Below are 6886 nucleotides of genomic sequence, written 5' to 3' on the forward strand. Positions count from 1 at the left end.
TTAGATAAATAATTGTAATCAACTTGTGCAAGGCTAAAATTTGTCCATTATTTAGAAATAAAAGCTACATTTTTAAGAATTTAAGTTATAATACCCTAAATTTAAATTTCTCCATTATTCTAAGCTACAATCTTTGGTAATGAAAGTTACAATTTTCTCTAGCTTAAAAATTTGTCCATTTTTAAGAAATAAAAGCTACGATCTCCATAAATTAAATTAAATTAAAGTTACAATCTGCTCATGTGGCTTGAAATTTCTCCATTATACAGTAATACAAGTTATAGTTGCGTTTTAGTTTAAAATTAGTTCATTTGATTGAATCATTTATCCAAAGAAACAAGAGCATGCTTTTCCATATAGAAGCTTCGGTCTCAATTGAAAAATGCACAAAATAGAAGTAGCACGAACTTAAATCTAACCAGAAGTAAGAAATTTTTATGGGAATAAGTTAAACGTCATTTTCACCACATTTTGAGTAAATTAGGCAGAGTTCTGAATCAATCTAAATTCTAACTCTATATAATGCATATTATAGCAAATAGGAAGAAGTTAACGTTTAACGTCCAAGTCCATTTTTATATCGCCGGAGTTTAGCTATTTATTTAAATTAATTTATATGTTATAGGAGTTTAGCCTCTACTCGCATAAGGAAGATTATATTGTTTTTTATATTGTTCAAAAGGATTTGATTTCAATTGGTTTTGAAATTTTTAAACAGACTCCAAGTTTATTAAAGTTTTGAAAAAAATAAATATAAAACTGAATATTTTGAAATTTAGAAAATAAATTTAAATTTTTAAAATATAAATTGTTTTTTTCAATTAATTGATAATGGTTTTAACTTGAATTCTCAGATACGAAAATTATATTAAAAAATAAAAAATCTATTCGCCAAGTGTCATAAATTTTTATGCTTTGTTACAATACCATGGGCCAATACTGATGGGATCATAGAGCACCAAGCATGATGGTGTTGTATAAAGACACTGTTGTTTGATCTCATTGGCCAACAAGATGAATTAGCATTATTTTTTCCATCCCTGTTGAGAAATGGCAACAAGAAATTCCAGTTTAATTTGTCCTTGAATTAAACTGTGAATTAAAATAGAATTCTTTTCTCATAGCAATTTGAAAATAATTAATTAAGTTTAATTAACTTAATTAATTTAGGAAATTCGAATTGGAAGTCTTTTAGAAGACATGTATATGTTCTCCCTAACTTATAGGAGTTAAGGATGAGTTGTGAATGAGTCGTTATTAATTAAGTCCAGTTAAATTAGTTCCAATCAGTTTCAGGAACTAATAGTGAGTAAATAGTGAGTGGGGACACTAGTGACCTAATTAGTGCTACTCTAGTTAACTGAGGATTCCACCATCAGAAACTCATGCATGTTGATTATGAGAAAGATTTAGTTGAGACTAGAGTGCAGGAACATTATACTATTTGTTTTAGATTTTTCTGAGTTGCACTGTTAGTGCATGCTTTCAGGAACTGATCCTTGAGGGATTGCGCTATTTTTAGAGCCTTTATTTCCCTTTAAATACAAGTTATCCTTCATAGGAATTACACATTGGAATAGAGACTTGGAGAAATTGTGAACTGGCTAATCTTTGGCCTTGAGCTTGCTTATGAGTTGGAGATTGAATTTGCTAAGTGTTGGGATTGTTATAGAGAGAACAAGCATTGTAATTTCATCTTGATTTTCCGGATTAATACAAAACAGATAGTGGAGTTTTGAGTTGTGGCTTTCCTCGGATATTTATTGTGTTATGTACCTTTGATTATCTTCCTATATTGATTATTGTTTACTCGATGTTTATGGGCTTCTGCTGTAAAGAGTAGAAGTATATTCTTGTCTCTTGCTTTAGAAAATTGCATTAGCTTGTGAATCTATAAGTTTCTCTACATGGTATCGGAGCAAGATTGTTTTTTGGGCCGAGAGTTTGTAGAGAAGTTATGAGAATTTATGTGCAAATTTTTTAGAAACAAATTATAGATTTGGATTCCTTGGGAAACGATACCCAAATTCAAAAAAAATAAATCAGCCGAATCGGAGTTTAGATGATGGAGATATCGCTGATTTAAAATCATCTCTCTAGATGAGATTTCGAAGTTTTGAGTTTCTGGGTTACAGGTGAAAGTCAAATTTTCATACATACATCAGGATCGACAGATGGCGTTCGATGGGTTGAGGCTTGAGTATGCCTTGGAAGACAACTCAAATTTTATAGCCTGGAGGGACAAGATGGAGGCTGTGCTAGAAGATAATGGCTTGAAGGAATTCATTAATCAAGAAGTCCCCAAGCCAGTAGCTACGGATGCACGGAACTTGGCCAAATGGAAGAAGTGTGTGGCGAAGGCAAGGCGGATAATGATTGAGGGAGTTAGAGATCACATTGTATCGAGTCTCCATGGAAAGGAAACTTCGCATCTTATGTGGAAAACATTGACAGACTTGTATCAGAATAACAGTGATCAAAGGAAGTTGGCACTGAAGGATAAACTTCGTAAAATCAAGATGGAGAAAGGCGAGATAATTCCAAAGCACTTGACCAAATTTACTCATGTCGGGATGAACTTGAAAGCGTTGGAATCATAGTTGTCGAGGAGGATATGGTGAGCCTTTCTCTTCTTGGACTCCCGAAGAGTTGGCATAGTTATTAAGACTCTGTCAATGGTCAGGAGAAGCTGGCAGATTGGGAACAACTATGGTTAGATTTGATGCCAAATGATATCAGGAGGAACACCAGGGATGGCTCTTCATCAAACACTGATGATGAAGAGAATTGTGCCTTAGAAATTAAGGCGAGGAAGGGGAAAGGTAAAATTTCTCATTCCAAATCAGATTCTTATCATGGAGGTAGGAAGAAGGACATGATGAAAGTTAAATGCTTTCATTGTCACAAGATGGGACACTTTGCTAAAAATTGTCCATTGAAGAAGTCCAAGGAGAAGTCCTCAGGAGGAGTGACAGGTGAGGATTTGGCCTCCCAATTCGAATTGGACTTTTCCCTCATTGCATGCATGGTGTCTTCAATGATGGGAAGTGTCTGGTACTTAGACAATGGAGCTTCTTTCCACATGACTAGCAACAAAGAGTTATTCAGTGAACTGAAGGAGAAAGATCTCAAGATGCATATCGAGATGGGTGATGACAGTAAGTATAGTGTTACTGGTGTGGGCACTATTACTTTTCAGAGGGAGCATGCGGCTCCACTCACCTTGAAGAATGTTATGCATGTACCTGGACTGACGAAGAACTTGGTATCCATTGCCATGCTTGAGGATAGAGGATATCATGTGATCTTTTCAAAAGGAAAGGCATTCCTTCGACACATAGCCACGAGTCAAGTAAAGAAGATAAGGATTCAAGTTCAGAATCTCTATAATATAAAGGTAGAGGATTGTGATGCTTTGAGTTCAAAAGCGGAAAAGATGTTGAGCCGAGACGTTGGCAAGTTGTGGCACAGGCGCTTGGGCCACTTGCATCATGGGGCTTTGAAGATATTGCAGAAAATATCTACTAGTCGTCCCAAAGGTACGCTTGAGCAAGTTGATACATGCAAGGGCTGTACTTTGGGAAAATACACCAAGTCTTCCTTTGGAGATAGAGACAGTTGAGCAGAGTCTATTATGGAGAAAGTCCATTCAGATGTGTGTGGATCATTCTTGACAGTATCCATCGCCACACACATGTATTATGTTATATTTGTAGATGACTATTCTCGTAAATGCTGGATATTTTTCATGCAGAGAAAGGATCAGATATTCACAAAGTTTTGTGAATTCAAAGCATTGGTCGAGAAAGAGTCAGGCAAGAAGGTTAAATCTCTATGAAGTGATGACGGTGGAGAATGTGTCTCTAATGAGTTTAAGAACTTATGTGGAGTGGAAGGGATTAAACGAGAGTTTACGGCACCTCATAACCCTCAACAGAATGGGGTTGCTGAGAGGATGAACATGAGCATAGTAGGGGCAGCAAGGGCGATTTTGCATGATTAGGGCCTACCACTACACTTGTGGGTTGAGGCATGCAACACAACGGTTTATGTTCAGAACCGTAGTCCACATCGGATACTTGAGAGTAAAACACCAGAGGAAGCTTATTTCGGTAAGAGGCCAGATGTTGGTCACTTCAGGATTTTTGGGTCATCGGTTTATTTCCATGTGACCAAAGATGCATGGAAGAATCTTGAGCCAACAAAAAAGTTGGGGATCTTTGTGGGGTACACTGATACTCCCCACAACTATCATGTGTACATCCAACTAGTCAGATGATAATGGTTTGCAGGGATCTCAAGTTTGATGAGGAGAAGGACACGTGAGTATCCCTTGAGAGGGAGCTTGAGCTACATACGGAGGAGGAACTTTTAGTTCCTAAGGTTGAGGAGCCTCAGATTGATGTGGAGTAGCCATATGCAAAGGTTTCCGGGAGTGGAGACATCCACTCAGGTAGATTCTTCTAGAGAGGGAAGAAAGTGCACTAGAGAGGCTGACAAATTGTTTGACGATGCACGAGAGAATGTGGGAGCACCCTCTTCTTAGCCTAGACAGAGGAGGTCACCAGAGAGATACACTGGATACATGACACTTATGGGTGCATGTGTTGTGATAGAGCCATCTTCCTTTCAGGAAGCTGTGCAGCAACCAAGTTGGGTTGATGTGATGGTTGAGGAGTATGACTCCATAGTTCGAAACAATGTTTGGGATGAGGTCCAGAGACCGAAGGACAAGTCAGCTGTGAGCTTCAGTTGGCTTTACAAGGTAAAGAAATATGCATATGGTAATGTGGAGAAGCATAAGGCCAGATTTGTGGCCCATGAATTTTCACAGGTAGAGGGGATTATGATGAGACCTTTACTCCTGTTGCAACGTACTCGTCAATCAGATCTATTTTGACACTATCAGCACAGATGGGTTGGAGTATCCATCAGATGGATGTGAAGATTTCCTTCCTTAATGGCATGATTGAGGAAGAGGTGTACATAGATCAACCCAAAGGTTTTGAAACCTTGGACCGTGAGTCACATGTGTGCCGACTCAAGAGACCGTTGTATGGGATGAAGCAAGCACCCCATGCTTGGTACACCAGGATAGATATCTATTTCACTGGGTTGGGCTTCATGAAGAGTGAAGCATATGCGAACCTGTATCACATAGTGGTGGAAGGTAAGCTATTGACCATTGTACTATATGCATATGATGTCATACTAACAACTGATGAGAAGCTCATCAAATCTTGCAAGGAGGACCTTGCAAGAGAGTTTGAGATGAAGGACATGGGGCTCATGCATTACTTTATTGGCATGGAGGTATGGTAGGGAGAAGGGGAGTTGTTTGCTTCTCAAGGAAAGTATGCCAGTGAGATACTCAGGAGATTCCGCATTAAGAGCAGTAAATCCATGGAGACTCCGCTAGCTGGTAACTGGAGGAAGGAGGATGCTACTTTAGGAGAAGTAGCGGAAGCTACTGTTTACAGGCAACTTGTGGGTTCACTCATGTATTTGGTGAACACACGACCAAATATGTGTTATGCAGTTAACCAGCTTAGTCAAGCGATGGTTAGGCCTACCAAGCTATATTGGAAGGAAAAAAAGCATGTATTGAGATACCTCAGAGGCACTACTCAGTTTGGGTTGTGGTACAGACAGATAGAGGGAGTGAAGCTTCAAGGCTTCACCGATGCAGATTGGGTGGGGAGTCCATCTGACAAGAAGAGCACATCAGGAGGGATCTTTAGTATTGGGTCAGCTGCAGTTTCTTGGTACAACAGGAAACAAAGATTGGTTGCACTTAGTTCAGAAGAGGCAGAGTACATGGTTGCAAGTCAAGCAACATGTGAGGCTATCTGGATGAGGAAGATCCTGGTTGGTTTTTTTGGTCACCAGATGGATTCGGTAGTGATTTATTGTGATAATGAAAGTTGTATCAAACTCTCTGAAAATCCAATTTTTCATGATCGGTCCAAGCATATAGATATCCAGTATCATCATCTCAGAGATTGTGTATTGAGGTGGATCATGTTGTTAGATTACATTCCCACGGAGGAGCAAGATGCTAACATCTTGACAAAGGCATTGCTAAGATGTAAGTTGGAGTTTCACAGAGACAGGATCGGGGTAGTGGATAATCCCTTTCTTGTTGAGAGAGAGTGTTGAGAAATGGCAACAAGGAATTCCAATTTAATTTGTCATTGAATTAAATTGTGAATTAAAATAGAATTCTTTTCTCATAACAATTTGAAATAATTTATTAAGATTAATTAATTAATTTAGGAAATTCGAATTGGAAGTCTTTTAGAAGACATGTATATGTTCTCCCTAACTTATAGGAGTTAAGGATGAGTTATGAATGAGTTGTAATTAATTAAGTCCAGTTAAATTAGTTCCAATTAGTTTCAGGAACTGATAATGAGTAAATAGTCAGTTGGGACACTAGTGACCTAATTAGTGCTACTCTAGTTAACCGAAGATTCCACCATCAGAAACTCATGAATGTTGATTCTGAGAAAGATCCAGTTGAGACTAGAGTGTAAGGAAAATGTACTATTTGTTTTAGATTTTTATAAGTTGCACTGATAGTGCATGCATTCAGGAACTGATCCTTGAGGGATTGCACTATTTTTAGAGGCTTTATTTCCCTTTAAATACAAGTTATCCTTAATAGGAATTACACATTGGAATAGAGACTTGGAGAGATTGTGAATTGGCTAAGCTTTGGCCTTGAGATTGCTTATGAGTTGGAGATTGAATTTGCTGAGTGCTGGGATTGTTCTAGAGAGAACAAGCATTTTAATTTCATCTTGATTTTCCAGATTAATACAAAACAGATGTGGGGTTTTGAGCTATGGCTTTCCCCGGATATTTATTGTGTTATGTGCCTTTG

Source organism: Pinus tabuliformis, chromosome Q (genome assembly GCF_031772625.1).
Source record: "Pinus tabuliformis cultivar Carrire ecotype Pingquan chromosome Q, CPIR1, whole genome shotgun sequence".
Taxonomy (NCBI): domain Eukaryota; kingdom Viridiplantae; phylum Streptophyta; class Pinopsida; order Pinales; family Pinaceae; genus Pinus; species Pinus tabuliformis.